General features: G+C 56.5%; 1 protein-coding gene across 7 annotated transcripts in view; it reads left to right on the plus strand.

Annotated features, from left to right (window-relative positions):
• CAMTA1 (calmodulin binding transcription activator 1) overlaps positions 1–22,539 on the plus strand; it is a 544,421-nt gene that overhangs the window by 204,670 nt on the left and 317,212 nt on the right. The gene's annotated exons all lie outside the window — the stretch shown is intronic.

The raw sequence follows: 22,539 nt of genomic DNA on the forward strand, positions 1-22,539 counted from the left end.
GAGCGCTACCTTCCCTTCTATTGTCTTTGTCTTGCTTCCACCCCGGAATAATGGGAGTTTCATAAACTTTGTTGGCAATGTTCCCTGGCTGTGTTCTGCCTTTGCATGAAATTTATTTTATTCCTTCTCTGAACGTTGGGCAGCATTTGCCCGTGGGATGCCAGAGTCCTTGTGGGCAGGTTTCTGTCTGTACATCTGACTTCGTTTTCGAAAGTAACGATCTTATTTTAATTTGATTTATTTTTAGGGGCCTCCCCGGCCGTGCTCCCCACGTGTGGGCCCGAGAGCTGGGTGCCTGGGCTGGGTGCTGGGTGTTGGCTGGCCCTGCAGCGCTGAGGACACTGGCACACCTGGTGCTGTGTGGGGGTCCCGCAGGGCGGGGACTCAGGCATGGGTCATGTCCATGTAAGCCCAGGCCCAGCCTTTGTCTCTCCAGCTCCGCCTCTCCCATCTTTTCATTTCTTCTTAAAGGTAGAGAGCGGTGTGGGTTATCCGTCTCTTTGTAAGTGAGCTTTGACACGCTGTAGGTTTTAACGCCGACATCTGTCCTTTGCATCTGAACGTGGGTTGTCGCAGGGGTCACTGAGGGACCTGGATTCCACAGGTGGCGTCTGTTAGACCTGTAGTGATGCTCCTTTGTGTCTCCTGGCATTGGCAACCTGCGATTTCTTCCGCCCCACCCCCTCCCCAAACACACACACACACACACACACACACACACACACACACACACACTCCTTTTATCTGGAAGTTCACTAATCTCAGCCCTCAACTTCTCTCTCTCTGGCACCACTGCCTGAAAACCCCGTTATAGATATTTTGCCTTTTTCATGGTACTTCTCAAGTTGAAAGGGTCAGCCCTGAGTGTGGGGCTCCACTAGGCAGGCAGCAGAAGCCAGCAGTGATTTGGGGGGGGGCACCCCCGGCTGTGCTCCCGGATCTCTGCTCAGTGATCACTGTGCTTGGGGGACCATATGTGGCGCCAGGGGTTGAGCCTGGGTTGGCCATGTTCAAGATAAGCATCCTCCCCTCTGTGTTATCTCCTCTGCAGTCAGGATGAGAGAGTTCTGGGTAACTCTTTGGGAGCTGGTTCTTCCCTGTCTCTCCTGCCCTTGGCGGGGGGCGCTGTTTTCTCCCCCGCCCTGTTGGTGCCAGTGCCCCTGGGCCACTGCAGAGTCTGGCTCCTCATGCTCTGCCCCAGACACTGGGTCCCCCTTCCTGCTCCGGCGAGACCCAGGCCCTCCAGGCCACGGGCACCTCCTCCACCGGGATGTCAGATTCTTCGAGTTTCTCTCTCATTCCCCAGTGCTGGTGGCATCTGGTTCCTTGGGTCGTGCCAGCAGCCCTGCTGGCATTCATGGCGATTTGACAGTCCATGCAGACACTCTTGGGCAGGCAGAGTGCCTGTCTGTGCCTGGGTCCCATCAGGAAGCCCTAGGAAGCCCCCGTTGGTCACAGGGCCCTCTGAGTCCTGGGCACACAGTTGCTAGCCAGTCTCTGAGATGGACCCGTGGGACGCCCAGGCCCCCCGCTGCTGGCAATTGGAATCTCAGGAGGGAGGCGGTGACGGACCCCACTTGAACGGTCGTGGGGCATCTTTATCACTAATGCTCTCCCAGAGCAGCGAGGCTCGTTTCGGAAGATTGGGACTGGACGGACACACGGAGCAGAGAGTGAAGACCACCTTCCCCCTTTGCTCTCGTCCCGTCCCAGCAACTGGGACCCTCGGCTGCAGATTGTGAGGTGCATTTCTTCGCAGAGACCATCCAGACAGACTCACATTTCAGTAGCGTTTTCTGTACACTGGGGTTGCTTTTTCTTCCCTGAACAATACTCCAAAAATAGTTTCCCGTGCTCCAAACTCCAGGTGTTCAGGAAATATTTTCAGAGACTGATGCCTTCACAATTAGGTGTTGCCCCTGCTTCATCTGCGGCCATGCCCATCTCCTGCAGTCACTGTTTACGAGTCCCTCACATTCCTCTTAAAACACCTGGAATCCTGGATTTTCCTTGCAGTGTGACATTTCCCACTGGGAATCTTTCTGGGATTTTGACCCCTGCTGACTCTGGAGTCTCCTGCATTTCCTGGCGGCTTGTAGCATTGCAGCCTGGGGTCGGGGACAGACAGTGTGCATCTTGCGTATCTTTTATATAACTCTGGTAGTTGTGGGCTTGGTAGATGCGTATTAGGCAAATGGTGGTTGAACAGTGGTGGATGCTCAGGTGGGTGGTGGGTGGATGTCTAGAGGTGGGTCAGTGGTGGACGATAAGTGGACATTGGAGGGGTGGGTGGATGGATGCATGCATAGATGCTTCTTGAGGGATTAGTAGGTAAATGGGTGGATTTAGTGAATGAATGGATGGAGGGTATGTCATGGATGGAAGGGTGAATGCATGGGTAGGGGGTGGGTAGATGAGTGGGTGGTGGCCAGGTGGATGAGTGGATTGTAGAGGAACAGATGGGTGGATGGATGAAGGTATGTTAGGTGCTTTAATGGGTGGACGGGAAGGACAGATGGGTAGATGGATGGTTGATATTTGGTTGATGGATGGATGTTTGGGTGGATGGATGGATAGATGTCAGAAAGACCAGCAGACAGATGGCCAGCTTGGTGGGTGGTAGGGTGATGAAATGTACTTATTCTGAATGGGAGCTGCACCGAAATACTTTGTATGTATTGTCATAATGTCCCGAGCTGCTCTATGAATCGCATGCTATTATTGTTATTTAGTTTGTTGAATGCCCCCAGAGGGGGGTAACTTCCTTGAGAGCACAGTGCTTAGCTGCTGGGTGCCTCATGCCAGCCTAGCCACTTGGTCCGCCATGTACCTGTCTACTGGCAGACCAGGTCTGCACTCAACATTTTCTTCTCTGTTGCAAGTGGTTGTGTTTTTTTTTTATTGCTGCAAAAAGCACCCTACCTGTGATTAAAATTACACCTTTTATTTTTCCTCCTGAGAAGATATTTAATGAACCCACAAAGACTTTCTTCAGAATAAATGACTCCTCCCCCACCTCCCCTCAAAGCCCCTTGGTGGCCTCAAAAAGGGTCACTGTTGGGGACAGTGGGGAGGACGCTGGCCTTGTCCTGGCTGAACTGAGTTCAATCCCTGGCACCCTATTTGGTCCCTGATGCTCCATCAGGAGTGATCCCTGAGCACAGAGCCAGGAGTCAGCCCTGAGCATTGCTGGTCTGGTCCCAAAACCAAAGGGGAAAGGGGTCCAGCCTGTCCCCCTGACCCTCAGCTGCCCCGGCTATTTGTCTGTTGGAATGAGAAGGCTCTGGAGAGAGAATCTCCTCGGCTCCCCCGGAGAACCACGCCGCACCCGTTCCCAAGCGGCGCGTTATGTAAGCGGTAAACACTCTGGACAGAACCATCAACTCTCTGTCAGACTCCGGCTTCTCCCAATCCGAGCCGAGAAGGAGGAAGAGCAAAGCTGTCTGCGGCGGTTTTGCTCCAAGTTCCACTTGGCTAGCGTGCTCGCGACGCACACTGTAACAAAGCTTTAATATAATTAAATTTTAAATTCCATGTAGAATCTCGTGGGCAGGCAGATGTACTGGTATGTTAAACTTTATGTCGCTTGAAAATGGTTTTCAAGTACATCAGAGGCAGACCATCCAGCTGTAAAATTATCTGCCGGATGACGCCAGCATCGCGGCTCGGATCTTTTTCTTTTAATTAAAAGCGTACCTTAAAGTTGCACCGTTCGCCCGCTCTCTCCCTCTCCACCCCTTTCTTCCGACGGCCCCGTCCAGGGGCCAAAGGAGCCGGGCAGGGTTGAGAGCCATGAGGTATGCTTGTGCAGGAGAATCCCTTTTCAATTCAGTAGCCCTTTGCCTCTCTCCAGACTCGGGGCCGGTCCCCACGGAGGGTTCCAGAAACTCACGCAGGAGCAGAACTGCACAGAGGCAGAGGTGAGGCTCGCCGCTGGCCTGGGGCTCCCCTCCTGGCTGTGCTGGGTGTCGTGGCCAGGGACTGCCAGCCTCTGTGACACAGTTCCCGCGTGGTTTTCTTTTTGCTGGCTTGGGGACCACACCCGCCGGTGCTCAGGGCTCAGTCCTGGCCCTGCACTCAGGGGTCACTCCCGGCGGGCTCAGGGGAACCTGCAGGAGGCGGGGATCCAGCCCAGGCCAGCCAGCGCCCCGCTCCTGTCCCGATTTTCTTTCGCTCGGGGAATGTGGCCCCTTTTACCCAGGGCTGAGGTTGGGGGTTCCTCCTCAGTCACGGACACCCCCTCCCCCAGTGTGGCGAGCCCCCAGCGGAGGGCAGAGGGCAGGAAGAAAGACCCCGGCTGGAGGCCAGGGCAGGGGGTCACTCTCAAGCAGATTGTTCCAGGGCAGGGTTTCACAAGCGTTTCTTACCTGACGGGGAGGCGGCTGCAGAGCCTGAGGCTGTCTCCTCACAGCCCCCCACGTCTGGGGGGACAGAACTCGGGGCCGCCCTCCGAGGGATGAGTAAGTAACCTGGGGTGGGGGCGCAGGCCCCGACTCCCCTCTTATCTCCAGCTGTGCAGTTGCCTCCATGAGGGACCCCGGCTCAGGAGCAGGACTTGCCGTTTCCCTGCAGCTCTGAGTGACCGTGAGGGGTGACCGAGGGGGTGTCCTCCTCAGCCTTCTAGAGCCCTGCTAGCAGCCCCCTCCCCTCTCCCTGGCCTAAGGGGTCTCCTTGGACATTCAGGAGCGCTCCAAACCCACAAATCTCGAACCTTCTGGAACCTTCGAGAACTGCTGCTTTCCTGAAGTCCTTGACCTGCCACTCCTGACCCCTGGGCTGGAAGGCTGTGAGTGACTGTGTGGCTGAAGGCGGGGTCCACCCCACACTTCTCAGGAGCAGGGCTCTGTGGGGGAGGCCCCGTGTCTCCCCCTGGGTGTCAGGGTGAGGGGGTGACTTTGGGGACTGGCATTTCCAGCGTGTGTGGAATGGGAAGGGGAGGCTGCAGGGGGGTGGTCCGGTGGGTGGGTTCGCCCAGGACTCAGGCCGGATGGGGTCTCAGCCTCTCTCTCTCTCTCTCTCTCTCTAAGGGACCCAGAGGGACGCCCGGCGGCAGATGAGGCGGGAGCGTGGGAACTTGGGGCTCCCGGGCAGTGGGGTGCAGGAGCAGGCTTGGACAGTGCGTGCTGGCCGTGGGTCAGAGGGAAGAGATACAGGACCCCAGCTGGGCTGTGGCCACTGGGCCGTCCACCCCGCGTCCAGGGACACTCTGCTTGGTGGCACACGTGGCCGCTGTGCCCAGCCTTCTCTGTCGATGCCATGGTGCCCTGATCTCAGGGGGCGGCGGCTGGCGTGTGCACCGGAGTCTGCAAGGCATGGCTTTCCTCGGACCCCTGACCCTCTGCACCTCCATGCACCGAGGTGCAGAAGCCACATAGGGGGCGGGGGCTCCGCTCAGAGATAAACCCCCTTTTCCCGAGAGCTAAAAGCGGCCTTCCGGTGAAGTTGATTATGGAATTTTAAGGAGTAACCGAAGTTGCCAGATCCCAACTTCCACCTCCTTGTACTGATTCAGCCCTACAAACACAGAAACTCCCGTGTCCTTAAACCAACTTATTTATAGCAAAGTGGCTTTTTCCATTCCGGCCGTTCGCAGGACGGTTTGATTCGGAATCTTCTCAGCGCCGCGCACGGCTGCACACGGGGACGGGCTGACCTCGCCGGGCGGGCTCACGCTCTGGAGAGCGGCTGCCTGGAGTCTGCGCACAGGCCTCCCGCGGCCCAGGGGGCGGAGGAAGGGAAATGACGGTCCCTGATCCCCATGGCGGTGTCCAGGCAGGTGGACCCCAGGCTCCCCAGGGTGTTCACAGATAGTGCTCACAGATGGTGCTCCCTGGGTGCTTGCAGATGGTGCTCCTGGGTGCTCACAGGTGGTGCTCCTGGGTGCTCACAGATGATGCTCCTTGGGTGCTCACAGATGGTGCTCACTGGGTGCTCGCAGATTGTTTTCCTGGGTGCTCACAGATGATGCTCCTTGGGTGCTCACAGATGGTGCTCCCTGGGTGCTCACAGATGGTGCTCCTGGGTGCTCACAGATAATGCTCCTCGGGTGCTCACAGATACAGATGGTGCTCCTGAGTGCTCGCAGATGATGCTCCCTGGGTGCTCACAGATGGTGCTCACTGGGTGCTCGCAGATGGTGCTCCATGAGCGCTCTCAGACAATGCTTGCCGATGGTGGTCCCTAAAGTGTGGCTATGGGGGTGTGCTGCACACACACACACACACTCTCTCTCTCTTTGCTTTTTGGGTCACACCCAGTGATGCTCAGGGGTTCCTCCTGGCTCTGCACTCAGGAATTACTCCTGGCGGTGCTCGGGGACCATATGGGATGCCGGGATTGAACCCAGGTGGGCTGCATACAAGGCAAACGCCCTCCCTGCTATACTATCACCCAGGCCCCGCTCTCTTCCTGTTTTTTTTTGCTCATTTTGTTTGTTTGGTTCTTTGGGCCACACCCAGTGATGCTCAGGTTACTCCTGGCTCTGTGCTTGGGAGTCTCTCCTGGTGGGTCTTGGGGGACCATATAGGGTGACAGTCATCAAACCTGGGTTGGCCGTGTGCAAGGCAAGTGCCCTCCCCTCTGTACTGTCGCTCCACCCCAGGACTCTCTTCCTGGCCCCGTGTCACCTCCTGCTGTGTCCCAGGAGCATTGTGGGGCTAGCCAGCCCCTCCCGAAGGCCAGACTCTCAATAAGACCCAGAGAGTGACCTCACTGACCTGAGCTGCTGCCTGAATGTCCCCTCGCTAAACGCGGCCCCCTTGGGGTGAGGTCATCAGGGTATGGCTCTGGGAAACAGAATTTAACAGGAGCACAAAGTCCCACACGGCTGACCCCAGGAGGGGCTGGACACTCTCTGCTCCACACGGCTGACCCCAGGCGGGGCTGGACACTCTATCTCACATGGCTGACCCCAGGAGGGGCTGGACACTATCCACATGGCTGACCCCAGGAGGGGCTGGACACTCTCTACCCCATACGGCTGACCTTAGGCGGGGCTAGACACTCTATCCCACACGGCTGACCCCAGGAAGGGCTGGACACTCTACCTCACACGGCTGACCCCAGGCAGGGCTGGACACTCTACCTCACACAGCTGACCCCAGGAGGGGCTGAACACTCTGTCCCACACAGCTGACCCCAGGAGGGGCTGGGCACTGTCTTCCCGCAGACCTGTGTCTGGGACCATGTGCCTTGCCTGGGTCAGTGGCCGTCTCCCTGTCGGTGGGACTGATTCTTATGGCAAGTCTCCAGGTCTGTCACCGTCCCCGATGTGCTGGGCCCCATCAGCAGCCTGGCCGAGACCTCAGCACTGGGCCTTCTCCAGCCTTCCGGCCCCTGTGGAGCGCCGTCCGCCCAGGGGAGCCTCTGCGGGCCCCTGTCCAGGTGCTGCGGCGTGGCCAGGCTGACCGCGGCTTGAGGTGTCTTCGTGCCCGGCTTCAGGTCTGTCATGACTGCCTTTCGCTGCCGGTTCCTGAGCACTGTGTGGGGAGTTCCGCCTGCCTGGAGCACCAGCCCCCAACCCGCCCTGGGGCTCCTGGGCCCCCATGAGCGCCAGCCCTCGGCGTCTTGCCTTAGGCATGGGCTCCTGTGAATGCTGGCTTATCCATCTGCTATATTTATGGGAGCCTGTAAGCCTCGAGAAAGGGCTTAATTCAGTGCGCCTCTGTCTCTGAAGAAACGTGTTTAATAGTGCAGGGAAAATTGGGCTTTTACTATGGGAGGAGCGGAGACTCCAACTTCAGGAACACGGAAACGGAGGTGGAGAGAGCGGGGTCCCCGGTTGGAAGGAGTGGAATGGGGAGCCCAGGTGGGGCCCATGCTGCCCTCCAGGAGGAGGAGTGGACAGGGTGGAGCCCAAGGGTGGGAGGAAGGAACCTTAGGCGGGGTGTGGGCCGGCTGTCCCCGCCCTGCCTACCTGCACCTCCAAGAGGGACAAGACAGCCCCAGGAAGAGCACCCTGGAGTCTTGGGCACCTGGAGTCACGGGCATCCGGCTCCCATCTGGCTGACAGCTGTGTGGGGGTCACTGCAGGGGGGTGTGGTCCCGACTCTGTGTGTGTGTGTGTGTGTGTGTGTGTGTGTGTGTGGTTCTGGCCGTGTGTTTGTGTGTATGTGTGTGGTCCTGGCCATGTTTGTGATCCTGGCCAAGTGTGTATGGTCCCACCTGTGTGTATAGACCCAGTTGTGTGTGTGTCTGTGTGTGGGTGTGTGTGTTTGGTCCCGGCCCGGCTATGTGTGTGTGTGTGTGTGTGTGTGTGTGGTTCCTACCCAGATGTGTGTGTGGTGTATATGTATGTGTCCCAGCCGTGTGTGTGTGTGTGTGTGTGTGTGTGTGTATGTCTGTGTGTCACTGTGCCCAGCAGGCTGTTGTCAGTAGTTCACTGCACAGATCTGTGGGAAGGTGGTGCCCTACAAATGACGTGTGGTGCATCAATGATTGTAAGAGCATGAGAACATGTGTGTAATTGCACACATAGTGCTTATGTACAAGAACAGGCGTGGGTGGGCGTGTCAGGGCACGGTATGCACATGACCGTGAGCGTCCGTGTCTGTCGGGATCATCGGATGGGGTGTTGGCCATGTGCCAGGCCAGAGCCTTTCCCGAGGCCCACCTGCCGGGCCCCAGGAGAGCATGTCCCGTAGACCATGGGGCTTCCACAGGGCAGGCGCTGGCTGTCCCCTGTGCACCACATCCCTCCACCCCAGCGACTGTGCCCAGTCGTCCATCTGGGCTCAGGGTGGCACTGACTGTGCACCCTGCTCCCACGCTGCACCCAGGGTTCTGGACACCCCATCCTGCACCTCTGAGCCCTGGTGCAGGGAGAGCTGTGGAGGAGGGAGGGGAGCGGTGAGGGGAGCACCAGCACTTCTGGGAGCACCAGCACTTCCGGGGTGCAGTCTTCCCCCTCCCTCCTCCCCTCCTTCCTCTCTCCTCTCCCTTCTCCCCTTCTCCCCCTCTTCCTTCCCCACCTCTGCCTACTCTTCTTCCCTTTCTTCCTCTCCCTCCTCCCTTTCTCTCCTCCCCCTCCTCCCCTTCTCTCCTCTCCCCCTCCCCTTTTCTCCTCTTCCTCCTTCCCTTCCCCCTTCCCTCCATCTCTGCCCCCTCCTCATCTTTATTCTCTTTTTCCTCCTTCCTCCTTTCCTTCCCCATTTCCTTTCCTTCCTCTCCCTCCTCCACCTCTCCTGCCTTTTTTTTTAATCTCTTGTATTGGGGAGGGACATCCTAGCGAGAACACTCGTATCCCCCCAGGAGACCCTGGAGGGAGCCTCCGTTCTGGAAAGTTCCCTGGAGCGGCTTGAGTGCACACCCTTCCTTTCTGTTTTCTTCTTTGCTAGCTTTGCTCTTCTGCCGGCTCTGATTGGATTCACCGCAGATTAACATTTTTCCATTATATGTTATAATGTGTTTTTTTTAAAACCAAATCTCCCTTCGCAGATTGCTGTCTTCATAATACAGGAATTATTTCTCAGTCACTTTAAAAGTCCTGCTTCATTAGCTTGGTGACTGTTTGGTAATTTGCAAAGTCACTTTCGCAAGTTTTAATACTGCCCGGTTGAGAATCACAGTCATAAATGTATTAGATCTTAATAGTGTTATGATTCTGTCGGAAGGGGGGACTCGAATCAGTAATTAGCTCTGACCTCAGCCCGGCTCTCCCCGGGAGGGGCGGTGCCTGACCCCAAGCCTGGCTTGTGCCCTGTAGCTCTGACCCTCACCCCCTGCTCCGTTCAGAGGGCTGAGCTCCTCATTCCCGGACAAGCAACCTCCTGTGCAGGCTCACCCCTGGGGACCCCATTCTAGCTCCTGCCTGCTTTGTCCTGACAGTTGCTGGGAGGATGCAGCTGGAAGCCTGCATTTGTAATGGGGGCAGGGGGACCCTCACTTTCCTCTGGTCATGTGTCCAGGGCCCTCTGCGTGGGGCCGGGCAGAGCAGTGGTCGGCGTGGACAGCAATGCCCTACTCAAATCTTGCCCCACTGCAGGGGAAGCAGCCTGCCCAGTTCCCACCTCCCTGGGGTCCCTCAGGGCCGGAAGGAGAGCCTGGATAAGCCCCCTGTGAAGCGGGTGGGCCGTGGGTCGGGTTCCATACCGAATCCCCGCCCCCGCCCCCTTCCCCCCCTGCCGCCCCGTTTCCTGACTCGGCCCCTCTGGGCACCCCCTGAGCCCCGCTCCTCGCTCGTGCTGCTCGCAGATGTCTCGTGGCACTTTTCTGGCCAAATCGATTTTGACGTTTTGATGAGAGCGCGTTCTGCGTGTTCAGTCGTCTGAATCTCTGGCTCGGCCTGGCAGGGAAGTGGAGGTGAAGGGAATGGGGTTGGCCACCCCCGGGGGGAGGCCGGGGCCCTTCCTGGGTCCTGGCTCGGGGCGCCCCTGCACACACTGGGCTGTCGTGGGGGAGGGGAGCCCAGCCTCGTGGCCGGCAGTGCTCGGGACCCAGAACACTGGGGAGCCCGGGAATGCAAGATTTTGTATTCGCGAGCAAAACAAATGGCTGTAGCTTTGGGAGACGCTGCTGCGGGACGGGTGGTCCTTCAAGGGGTGCCTGCAGGCCACGGGGGGAGAAGCACCCTCCTTCGGCCCACCTGAGCACCGTTCTGGGGGAAGAGCGAGGGCGTGCCCCGCTGACATGTCCTAGGCAGCCGTGAGCCCCTGTCCCTGGTTCTCGGGTGCAGAACCCTCTGAACAGCTGACATGGCCCAAAGGGAGCCTGCACGTGCCCAGCACAGAGCAGGGCGGGACTTGCACATGCGCAGGAGGAGCTGTTAGGGCAGGGGTGGGAACTGCACATGCGCAGGAGGAGCTGTCAGGGCAGGGGCGGGGCTTATACATGGTAGGAGGAGCTGTCAGATCAGGGGCGGGGCCTGTGCAGGGAAGGAGAAACTGTCAGGGCAGGGGCGGGGCTTGTACAGGGTAGGAGGAACTGTCAGGGCAGGGGCGGGGCATGCACATGCGCAGAAGGAGCTATTAGGAGGGGGGTGCGGGGGAAGAGGTGTGCTTGCACATGTGCAGGAGGAGCTGTTAGGGCAGGGGTGGGACCTGCACATGCGCAGGAGGAGCTGTCAGGGCAGGGGCGGGGCTTATACATGGCAGGAGGCGCTGTCAGGGCGGGGGCGGGGCATGCACATGCGCAGAAGGAGCTATTAGGAGGGGGGTGCGGGGGGGGGGAAAAAGGTGTGCTTGCACATGCGCAGGAGGAGCTGTTAGGGCAGGGGTGGGACCTGCACATGCGCAGGAGGAGCTGTCAGGGCAGGGGCGGGGCTTATACATGGCAGGAGGAGCTGTCAGGGCAGGGGCGGGGCCTGCAATGCGCAGGAGGAGCTGTCAGCAGGGTTCATTCCTGTATTCAGTGCAATCTCTGCTTCCCCCTTCCCTTCTCCCTTCTTTGTTTGGGCACAGGGCATCCAGAGGTCCCTGCGCTCAGTTTCTCAGCAGATAGGTCCCGGGGCCCCAGGTATCGCAGGCGTTCCCGGCAACTAGCCAGGGAGAGTGAGCCCCACTGGTTTTACCTCCTCCCACACTTGGGCTGGGCTTGGCAAAGGGGCTGGGCAGGTGTCTGTAGAGCCAGCAGGGACTGGGGCGCCCCGGCCCGTGTGGCTTTAGGTCCCCTTTGCCGGAGACAGAAGATGAGCAGACTCTGGGGAACCACCTGACACTGGACCGCTCCGCAGGGTCCCAGGCTCCATGGCCCGGTGAACCCCGGCTTCAGGGCCCCTGCTGTATAGCTGGGAGGAAGGGGGCTCTTTTCTGTTCATTACTCCCCATCCAGCCGCCCTGTAGACCCAGCATGGTGCCCCGTGAGAGGCATCCAGGAGGTCATTGGGGTCCTCTGACTCCAAGGCTCACCTGTCATGGGGAATGGCATGGAGGGGGCTGACGTGGTGGCTCTTGGCCATAGTTGGGAACTCTGGGGGCGAAGGGGCAGAGATACCCAGCCTGCCTGAAGGGCCTGGGGTTTGGGTGGGGGATGCTTCTCACTGGGGAAGGGGCCTGGCTTGGGCCTACTCAAAGCACCCTGAGTCAAACACCTGCTTCTCGATGGTGAAGGTCAGACGTTAGCGGTCAGACCTTGTTTGCAAGAAGCTGGCAGCCTCCTGGGTTCCCTGGACTCCCGCAGACCCTACACCTAGATAGCGTTGCTCCAACCAAGATGGGGGGGGTGTCTGCACGGGGCCCAGCTCTGCCCTTCGTGTCCCTCTGGGGAGATGCTTGCTTCCTCGGCCCTGGAGCCGCGATCTCGGACTCAGGGAAGCCCCACTGTCCACATGTTGGAGGTTGCCCTAAGGCTGTGCTCGCACCTTCTTCCTTCCTCAGAGGGCCCCGGCCCCCTCCCACTCGGAGCGCTCCCGGGCCTGAGAACAGAAGCAGAAATTCTAAGAGAAATTCTCCATGCCCCTCTTGTCCCTGAGAAACCATGGATCAAATGGGATTCCTCTGCAGAGAAAAGGAATTGGACACAGATCAGCACAGGTGACAGAAGCTATTAGAGCCTCCTGGAGAGAAGGTTCCTGCTTATTTAGGTGCTGAAAGGGAGCAGCTCAGAAACCCACAGCTCGGGACAGCTGAGAAATGCAGAGGCTGCCATGCAGCTGTGGCCCTGATCCTGGTCCCCCAAGCACCATCGGGAGTGGCTCTGAGCTCCCCTGGGTGGGGCTCCCAAATTGAAGAAGAAGCCCACCCGCTCCACGGGAAGCCTGTCATTCTGGTGAGATGCGAGCGACACCCACTCTGACCCTCCCACCCCAGCTCGTGCCGGCTCTCCCTCACCGCGAGCAAGGATCTGAGCTGGTAACGCCGTTTTGGAACACGGCCCAGCAGTTGGTCATTCTCGCAGCTCACCATATACGGTGCGTCCCCCCAGCCCTGCCCCTGCCACGACTTGCACCTTCTCTTGGTTGCCGCAAGCACTGAGAACCCCTCCCCGCCCCGCCCTGCAACCAGGTCCTCAGCTCCTGTTCACAGTAACTAGAAGCAAGCAGGGCCCCAGTAGCGGGCGATGGGCCCACGGGGGTCCTTGGTGGCACGTGGCTGAGCAGCCGGGAGAAATGCGCTGTTGGGGGCTACTGTTGTGCTAAGGAGGTGCGCAGGGCAGCCCAGCCTGACTGGGACAGCGGGTGCCCCCACCAGGGCTGATCGGGAGATACAGGAGCAGGGGGGTGTGGTGAGGCCGGGGGCGGGGAGGACACCGTTTTCCGTTGACTGGAGCAATGCTAAGTGGCACTTGGCTGTCACCCGCGGTGCCGTTCCACTCAGAGACAAGAAGTGACAAAACCCCGAGGCTGGCCATGACACTGCAAAGCACGCAGACCTCTCGCGAAAGCACGTCGGATGCCAAAGACTCTTCCAGGGGCCGTTCCCGTAATCCCCAACGTTCCGGGGGAACGGGAGTGGCAGGGGCAGCCGGCAGTGGGGGAGGGGAGGGAGCCTCCACGTGCCTGGCGGCGTCTGTCAGCCTCCACCGTGTGAGGCCTTGGAGATCTGCGCCTTTGATGGCTCTCTGGACACCTGAGAACGCAGCCTGCAAACAAATATTGAAGTCCTGGTAATGATCTGAGGGCGGCGATTTGCTTGGAAACGTCTCAGGAAACGGAACGGATCGATGTCTGTGGAGGAGCCTGGAAGCCATGCGGAAGGAAGGGCAGCGTGGTGGCTGTGCATAGGCGGGGGGTTGGGAGGGCAGACCCAGTGTGCGCTGGCCTGGAGTCCTGGCACCGCTGGGGGGCCACCCCTGGAGGGCCCTGAGTACTGTCACGGCGGCCCAGGTCTCCGAGGCATCGCAGGGCCCCAGACTTCCTTGCATCCCCCAGGACCTTGCATTGACCCGATTCAGTTGGCTAAGAATTGCCTGTGGGGGTCTCTGGGCCTCTGAGCACTGCTTGAGAGACGCCCACTCCCACCTCTACACACACACACACACACACACACACACACACACACACACACACACACACGGAGGTGTCAGTTCTCACCCTAGGTGGGGGAGGGGAAGGAGGATTTCCCCTCTGCCCCGCCCCCCCCAAACCCTGGTCCGCTGTCATGTCTGTGCATTGTCACAATGGAGTGCTGGCAGTAACTAAGCACTGTGTCCTTCCAGGGCTGATGCTGGGCTGTTGGAAGGGAACTGACCAGAGGCTCACCAGGAGGCAGTTATCGGCTGTCGGTTGGGCTTTGGTGGAAGGTTCCAGTTTTTGGGAGGGGGGGGGTCATGGGTCTTCTGTTTCACTCTGTCTCCGGCATGCAGAAAGGCGCCTAGATGTGTGGGTGCAGCAGGAGACTAGACTGCCCCACCCCACCCCGTCAGGCTCCTGAGATGGCCAGAGGGGTGATGGGGCGGCTCAGAGGCAGGACAGTTGAACGTCAGTGGGCTGCAGTAGTTTGGGTCCTCTGCTGGGTGAGCTGCACCCGGGGGCAGGGGATGTGGCCAGGAGCACTGGCCTCTCTGCGGCTATCCACTGAGGTTGCCTTTGGGGGTCCCCGTGCCAGGCAACCGGGCTTTCCCACAGGCTCCATTGGAAAGTGCAAGAAGGGCTGGACCTTCAGATGGGCTTTATAACTCGAACCCCAGTTCCGGTAGCCGTCCCTCCTCCCTCGCAGTGGAGGCCTCTCTTCCTCCTCCTCCTTCCCAGAAACGGGAGTCCTCACCCAGTCTCACAGCACCCAGCTCTGCTGCTTTCCCGGGGGAGGGGAAGACTGGGCATTGCTCACCCCCTCTGCCTGGTGGGGTGTCCCGAGGGTCCCCCGATTTCTCACACTGACCGCTGGGGTCCCGGCCCTTCTAGGTCCGTGTCTGTGTGTCTGGCAGAGAGCAAAGGAGCACTGCTGACAGCCTCGCGGGGTCCCGCCGGCCCCGGCTGGCACGGTCACGGGCTGTTTGGAAGTCGAGGCCGACAGATTGGACGGGGTTGTTGAGGAGTTTGCCAGTTTGCGGCGGGAATTGAGGGGGATTTGCTCTCGGCCTCTCGCCATCTGCGCTCTGCCAAGCGTTTGTTTAATCGGAGGCTTCCGGAGAAGAGTTCCGTGTTTGACGGGCAGACATCTGCTGGCAGCGAGGTCCCTGCCGGAGCCGTTTCCCGGACGTGGTCAGCCTCAGGTCCGGCTGGCACCGGCCCCTTCTAGTGGAGACTGAGCGGGGTCAGACTCCGTGGGGAGTGCTCCCGGCCAGCAGCTGTTCATGAGAGCAAAGGACTGTCTCCTGCATGGAGCCACCGGCCAATTCTCTCTCCCTTGGAAACGTGCTGAACCCGTTGGGAGAACTCTGCACGTGAGCACTGTGGGCAAAGCCCCACAAAGCCCGTGCGTATGGGAGGGGATTCCGAGAAACAGTGCTCAATGAGCTGTCCTGGAGCAAGCATCGCCCCCCGCGGAGCCCTCACCTCCCTGGATACGTGTCTGAAATGGTCTTCTAGTGGGAGTGGACAGCGCTGATGTCCCTGGGCCAACAGCAGGGGTCTGGGGTGTCAGAGGGGAGCGGAATATCCGGGGGTCCAGTCCCCGGGGGTGGGTGCAGGTACCACAGAAGGACCATCCAGCGGGATGCCACACTCTGGCGTTACTCCTGGCTTTGCACTCAGGAATTACTCCTGACAGTGCTCGGAGGAAAAATATGGGATGCCAGGGATCAAACCCGGGCTGTGCGCATGCAAGGCAAACGCCCTCCCCTCTGTGCCATCGCTCCAGTCCCCAGATATTCTCTTTTGTGTGTGTGTGTGTGCGTGTGTGTGTGTGCATTAGCTCTTCTGTGTGGGTATGGATGAGTGTTTGTCTGTAGATCTTCTCGTGCATGCATGTGGGAAGGTGTGTGCGCACATGTGTGCATTTAGATATTCTTGTTTCTGAGTATGTACTTGAGTGGAAGCATGCATTTAGATATTTGTGTGTGTGGTGGGTGTAGTGCGAGTGTGTGTATGCAGATATCCTCATGTGCGGGTCGTGTGTGTGCAGTGTGTGTGTTTAGATGTTCTTGTGTGCACATGCATATGCCTGTAGATATCTCATGCCCGTATGCTTGTACATGCATGTAGATATTCTCATGTTTGTGTGCATATAGGTGTCTCATGTATGTTGTGTGTATGTAGATGTTTTCATGTATACTTGTATGCATATGCATGTAGAAATTCTCATGTATATTGTGTGCATGTATATTTAGACACCCTCACATGTGAGCATGTGTGTTTACATATCTGTGTGTGCATGTGGGAGCGTGTGTGGCCGTATTTCGATGGTCTCTTAGTCCTCCAAGCACTGTCTGGGGCCCACTCCAGTGTCCTGGGCATCCCTGGATACTGTCACATTTCTCTCTTTTTTTATTTTTTATTTTATTTTATTTTTTAAAATTTTTTAAAATTTTGTTTTCATAAAGTTGTTTACAATATTTGATTCCATTCAATATTTCAGCACCAATCCACCACCCTTATTTTGAAGTTTCCCACCATCACACACGCCTGCCCCACAGGCAGATGCTAGATAATTTATTCGGTGTTGCTTGTTATGAATAGTCTAAGATGTCTGTAAGGGTCTGTCTCACAGCGTCACATTTCTCTTCAGAGTGACTCTCCTGGCTCAGTCTGGCTGCCATCCCTGTTTCTCCGTGTCCCACTTCAGTCTTACGATGTCCTGCGCCCTGAAGCCCGAGTCCCCGTCCTCTGTTTCTGTTCCTTTGCGTGTGGCACTTCTCGGCCTCCTTCTCCGGGGGTTTCCCTTGCCCACTCTTTCCCCACTGGATTGTGGGTCTTTGGGTTATTGATTGACTTGTTGGGGTCCTACATGTTTCTACACAAGCTACCAACATGCGTTACAAATTATTCTCCATCTTGAGGCTGGTGAAAGACCTTAAACAAATTTTGATTTCCCTCAGATGGAGAAGATAGACAAATCAGTGGGACCAAAACAGACTCAGGTGATAAGAAACAAAGAGTGGATAAGAATCAAGGGGGAGGAAGATGAAGGTGTGTGAACTGAATCCGAGAGATCTATTGTAGAGGGAGGCTGGAAACGATTTGGGGTGGGGGCAGTCATTTCATAGCGCCCACAGATATTAAATGACAGCGCAGAATGCCAAGGCCTATGGGTTCATTACCACAATAAACGAACCTTCTCAACAGTTCTTGGCGATTTCTTTGGGTGGATAGGAATTGTTGATCTTGATAGCATTTAATCTGGTCAATCATATCTTATACGTGTTGTGATTTTCTTAACAAAACTCTCTCTTTCCCGAGCCATAAATAACATCTTCTAGGGGGTGATGGTGATGCTTTTGGTTCTCACATCTAGGTAGCAGTCCTCGTGGGCTGCATTTGGCATTCGTAACGTCTCCCTTCGTCTGCCCGTGGACATCCCACAGACGCTGGCAGCGAGGACTGCCCACTCTCCCCAGTGGTCTGTGGTTCCTGCCTTAGAGAGCGGCTCTGGCTGGGGTCAGCCAATCTGTCACCGCGCTGTCTTACTTTCTGTGACTTGGAAACAGTCTTGCTGAAAGGTAGGAGGGAAGCCACCCTGCTGGGCTCTGGGGGTCCTCCCAGGTGCCTTCCTCCTCTGGGCACCTGCTGTGCCGTGAGCACTCGGGAACCCGGTCTAGCCAAGACCCCCAGATTCCCGTGGGCGTTGGCACTGGCCTTGCGGTGCCCCAGGAATTGGTGTGGTGAGAACTCGCCTCTGAGCCTAGTGGGTCTCCGCGTGGCTAAGCCTTCCTTAAAGCATTTCCATCGCATTTTCGATTTTGTGCACGCGTGAATTCTTAGGAGTGTTGGGTTTTATTTTATTCGGGGTGGGTGGCTTCCAAGCAGTGCTTAAGGGGGGATCTGGGGGATTCTTGGGGATACTGGACCAGGCCTGCAGTTTAGTGCCAGGGCCCAGGGATGTGGCGGTGCTCGGTCCTGCCCTTCCAGGGACCCTGTGAACGCCCACGGCAGCACCCAGCAGTACCTAGGTCCTCCAGGGCTGCACTTGGGATGTTCAGGGGATCAAATCAGAGCTTTCGCCTCAGGCCCAGGAGTGCTGAATTTTTTTAAAAATATTTTTTAATGAATCACCATGAGATACAGTTTCAGACTTACAAACTTTCGTGGTTCCATGTCAGTCATACAATGATCGAGTACTCATCCCTCCACCACCGATGTTTCCAGTGTCCCTCCTGCTACCCCCCCCCCATCACCCCCTGTCCCCTGCCTCTGTGGCAGGCACATTCTTTTTTACTCTCTCTCTCTCCTTTTGGGCGTTTATGGTTTGAATTTTTACACGGCAGCTGCAGACCGTTGCTCCCTATCTCTTATTTTCTGTTTGTTTGTTTGTTTATTCATTTATTTATTGCTTTTGGGGTCACACCTGGCGATGCACTCAGGGCTTACTCTTGGCTCATGCAGTCAGGAATTACTCCTGGCGGTGCTCAGGGGACCCTAGGGGATGCTGAGAATCAAACCTGGGTCAGCTGCGTGCAAGGCAAATGCCCTACCCACTGTGCTATTGCTCCAGCCCCTCTATTTTCTGTTTGTTTCTCTCATAAAAATGTGATCTGTGTGTGTGTGTGTGTGTGTGTGTGTGTGTGTGTGTGTCTGTTGACTTTATGTCAGGTCATGCTCCTTCCTTTCATACTTGCCTTGGAAATGTTCTTAGGTTCTAGACATACAGTCATGTCCCCCATGGACTACAAATAGGTTTAGGATGTTTTTCAGTGTTTGAACTGTTATTATTTTGCCTCTGTGTTCACAGTACAGATGAGAGGACCTAGTTTTACGTGGCTCAGAAATGGGCATAGCAGGAATTCAGGACTCAGCTGGGAAAGGCCAGAGCCCCACAATTACTCGATTCAAGAAAGTTCTCCTCATACTTCAGGGTTTCCAATGCTGCTGGCTGTCATGTGTCTTGCTCTGATTCCAAACTATTGATTCAATCAGGCAAGTTTTCTTCATTGTCAGTTTGCTACACGCTTTGATCACAGATGGACATCGAGTCTCTCTAATGCCTCTGGTAGTTATTCAGAAGGAGCATGTTGATTTTCTATAATCTATTCATACAGTGGGCTGGAGCGATAGCACAGCGGGTAGGGCATTTGCCTTGCACGCAGCCAACATGGCTGACCCGAGTTCGATTCCTCTGCCCCTCTCGGAGAGCCTGGCAAGCTACCGAGAGTATCTCAGTGCACGGCAAAGCCTGGCAAGCTCCCGTGACATATTCGATATGCCAAACACAGTAACAAGTGTCACAATGGAGACGTTACTGGGCCCGTTCGAGCAAAACGATGAACAACGGGAGGACAGTGACAGTGATTCATACAGCAAGTTGGGTTTATTTTATTTTTTCCTACCTTATTTAAACCCCGTGGTTTACAAAGTTCTCCGTGATGGTTTGTTACAGACATTCAGTGTTCCAACCCCAATCCCACCACTCCCATCACCCTCCCTCCACCATGGTCTCCGTTTTCCCAACCACCCCTCACATTGGCCCCTGTAGCAGGCCCACAATCATTTATTTTACATGGCTTATTGCCACTATGTGGCTAATGGAATTATTCAAAAACAAAAAAACAAACAAAACTTCAGTAAAAGGAAATTCGTGAAAATTGTATCTCAACATGGGGACATTAAGTCCTTGTCTGAGAGTTTACTAAGCTGTTGTTGCAAGTTAAGCTTCTGTGCTACTGTTTTTGTTAGTCGAGATTGCTTGACTTTTGTGTTACATCTCGTCCATACTGGGGCATCAGTGTTGTAGAGTTTGAAGATGTCGTGTGCTCCAGAAAATCCAGAATATTTAACTGGGCGGCCTGGCTATTGGCATGGCGGCGCTTTGGGGTGTGGGAGCAGTTGACAGGGCTTTGTTTGGGTGGGAGCTGGCCCACCCCCCTCCTGAGATCACCCCGGAGGTCTCAGCCGGGATCGGATGCCCAAGAAATTTTTGCAGCTCGTTGATCTCTTTCGAGATTTATTTATGAGTCTCTGGCTGGCAGATAAGCTTCTGTGCGTGCCAAGCGGTGGCACGAGGTGTGTTTATTTTATAATGTCACTAACAGTCTTTCCCGAAAGAGCCTTGTCCCCGAGGTCACATTGCTCGGGGTCAGAGGATTTGGTCTGGGTATTGCATCTGTGTTTGTGAGGGGCCCTGACCTTCATATTTCCTTTCTCAAGGCCGTGCCAGGTTTGGTGTCCAGGCCAGTGTTGGCCTGAGACCGTGGGCATGTGCCCCTGTGAAGGGGTCCCAACCCCTCCACCCTGGGCTTGCTATTGGTATTTGCTTCTTCCATTCTCTGGCGTTAACAAGGATATTCAGGCTTTTCCTTGCTTGGTTCTTGGCTCTGATCCATCCAACATCCTCCTACCACCGGTGGCTCAGACGCTAATGTGGAGTCGCGAACACAAGGCGCAGAACCAGACCCAGCGCAGGAGGCTCCGCTTCAGAAACAGGGCGAGGCCCCAGACTCGACTTGCAGCCCCGCCTTGGGCTGGGAATCGAACCCGGGTCGGCCGCATGCAAGGCAAGCGCCCTCCCCGCTGAGCTAATGTTCCACCCTCTCTCTCTCTCTCTCTCTCTCTCTCTCTCTCTCTCTCTCTCTCTCTCTCTCTTTTAAATTTTTATTAGTGAAACACCATGAGGCACAGTTGTAAACTTACAAAATTTTGTGCTTGGGTTTCAGTTATACAATGATCCAGTACCCATCCCTCCACCAGTGCCCATTCTCCACCACCACGGATCCCAGTATCCCTCCCACCCCCCACCCCCCCATCCCACCCTGCCTCTGTGGCAGAGCATTCCCTTTGTTCTCTCTCTCCTTTGGGTGCTGTGGTTTGCAAAAGAGGCATTGAGTGGCAATCATGTTCGGTCTATAGTCTACTCTCAGTATGCACCTCCCATCCTGGGCGGATCTTCCCAACACCCTTTATTACTCTGTCTGAGCTGCCTTTACCCCTAGTGTGTGTCACTAGTCCCTCTCTTTTTTATTTTCTGCTTCCTACATGCTGCTCTATTCTGTTTCCCCTCCCCCCCACCAAGGTGACAAGTTTGTGCGTGGGGCTCCTTCATGTCTGACCTTCCCTCTTTACGCCAAACGTTTGTCCTTCTAAACTCTCCCCTCTAAGCCTCCCCATGTCCAGACGCCTTACTCTGCTTCATGCATTTATATTGATCCGTCCCATTGAGTGTGGCCGAATGGATCGAGTGATTCCTGCTTCTTCTTTTTTTTTTTTTCTTTTTGGGTCACATCCAGGGATGCTTAGGAGTTACTCCTGGCTCTGCACTCAGGAATTCCTCCTGGTGGTGCTCATGGGACCCTATGGGATGCTGGGACTAGAACCCGGGTCAGCTGTCTGCAAGGCAAATGCCCTACCCGCTTTGCTATCGCTCCGGTCCCTTCCCACTTATTTTTTCTCTTTTTGTGTGTGTTTGCGGCGGGGGTCACACCCGGTGATGCTCAAGGGTTACTCCTGGCTCATGCACTCAGGAATTACTCCTGGTGGTGCTCGGGGGAACCATATGGGATGCTGGGAATTGAACCCGGGTTGGCCGCGTGCAAGGCAAACGCCTTCCCCACTGTGCTATCGCTCCAGACCCCCCATTCCCTCCCCCCTGCTTATTCTTTAGTCTCCGAGTCGCCTGGAATGGTGTCCTTAACTTCCGAACTTAGAGGGAATTTTCCCAGCATCTTCTTGTAACCATCTTCTGGCTGAAATTTTGCTCTCTGGCACTTTGAATTGTTGGCAGGAAAACTTGGCATCGATAATGCAAATACTTGGGAATGTCTGGGTTTGGTGATGGTCCCTGGCTGCCCGAGTGTCCTGGGGTCAGGCCCACTGTCCCCCAGGCCAGCTGCACTTCCTGTCTGAGGGTGGCGCGTGAGCGCAGTCTCCCCCTGACAGTGACAGAGCTGTCCGCTCTATCACTCATGTTTTTTCTCTCTTGATAAATTCGTTTTCAGTGTATTCTCCCAGAACCAGAGGGGAATGTGGCGTTTGCCTTGTTCCATCTGTTCATCTGTCCAGGGGCCAGTTGTGCGAAGGCCGGTATCTCATCTGTCCCTGTCTGCCGCAGAGAGCTGACGAGGTCATGGAGACACAGGGTCCCCGTCCCTGCTGTGCCATGCCTCAGCGCCTCTATCCTCCCCACTGCATCTGTGACTGTGTTGGTGGCGTCCCCCGCCATCTGTGCACACCCACTTCCAGGCTGGCGTTGGCCAGGAGGTCAGAGGGTATTGTGAGGCCGGAAGTAATTTCTCAGTTTCCTGTGGGTTCCCCTTGCACCCTGGGAGATGCTCACCTGCCCTCAGCCCTGCACACCTGCCCATTCAGGACGTCCTGTGTTGATGGGTCCATCACACCGTCTGTGTTTCGGGGTCCGACTGTGTGCACGGCACAGGTGTGCTCGGGTGATGCCAGTGTCAGCTGTCAGCCTTCCCTGGTACAGAACCAGCGTCCCCGCGTCCCTATACAACCACTGTTGGCTTCTCTGCTTGCCGTGCCAGAAACTCGGGGTGCCCCATCCTGTGTATGTAGGGGGCAGATGTCTCCCTGCATGCCCTAGCCTAGAAGATCGGGGGGCAGGGCAGAGGTGGGAGCCACAG

Source organism: Sorex fumeus, unplaced genomic scaffold (genome assembly GCF_029834395.1).
Source record: "Sorex fumeus unplaced genomic scaffold, SorFum_2.1 ptg000054l, whole genome shotgun sequence".
Classification (NCBI taxonomy): Eukaryota; Metazoa; Chordata; class Mammalia; order Eulipotyphla; family Soricidae; genus Sorex; species Sorex fumeus.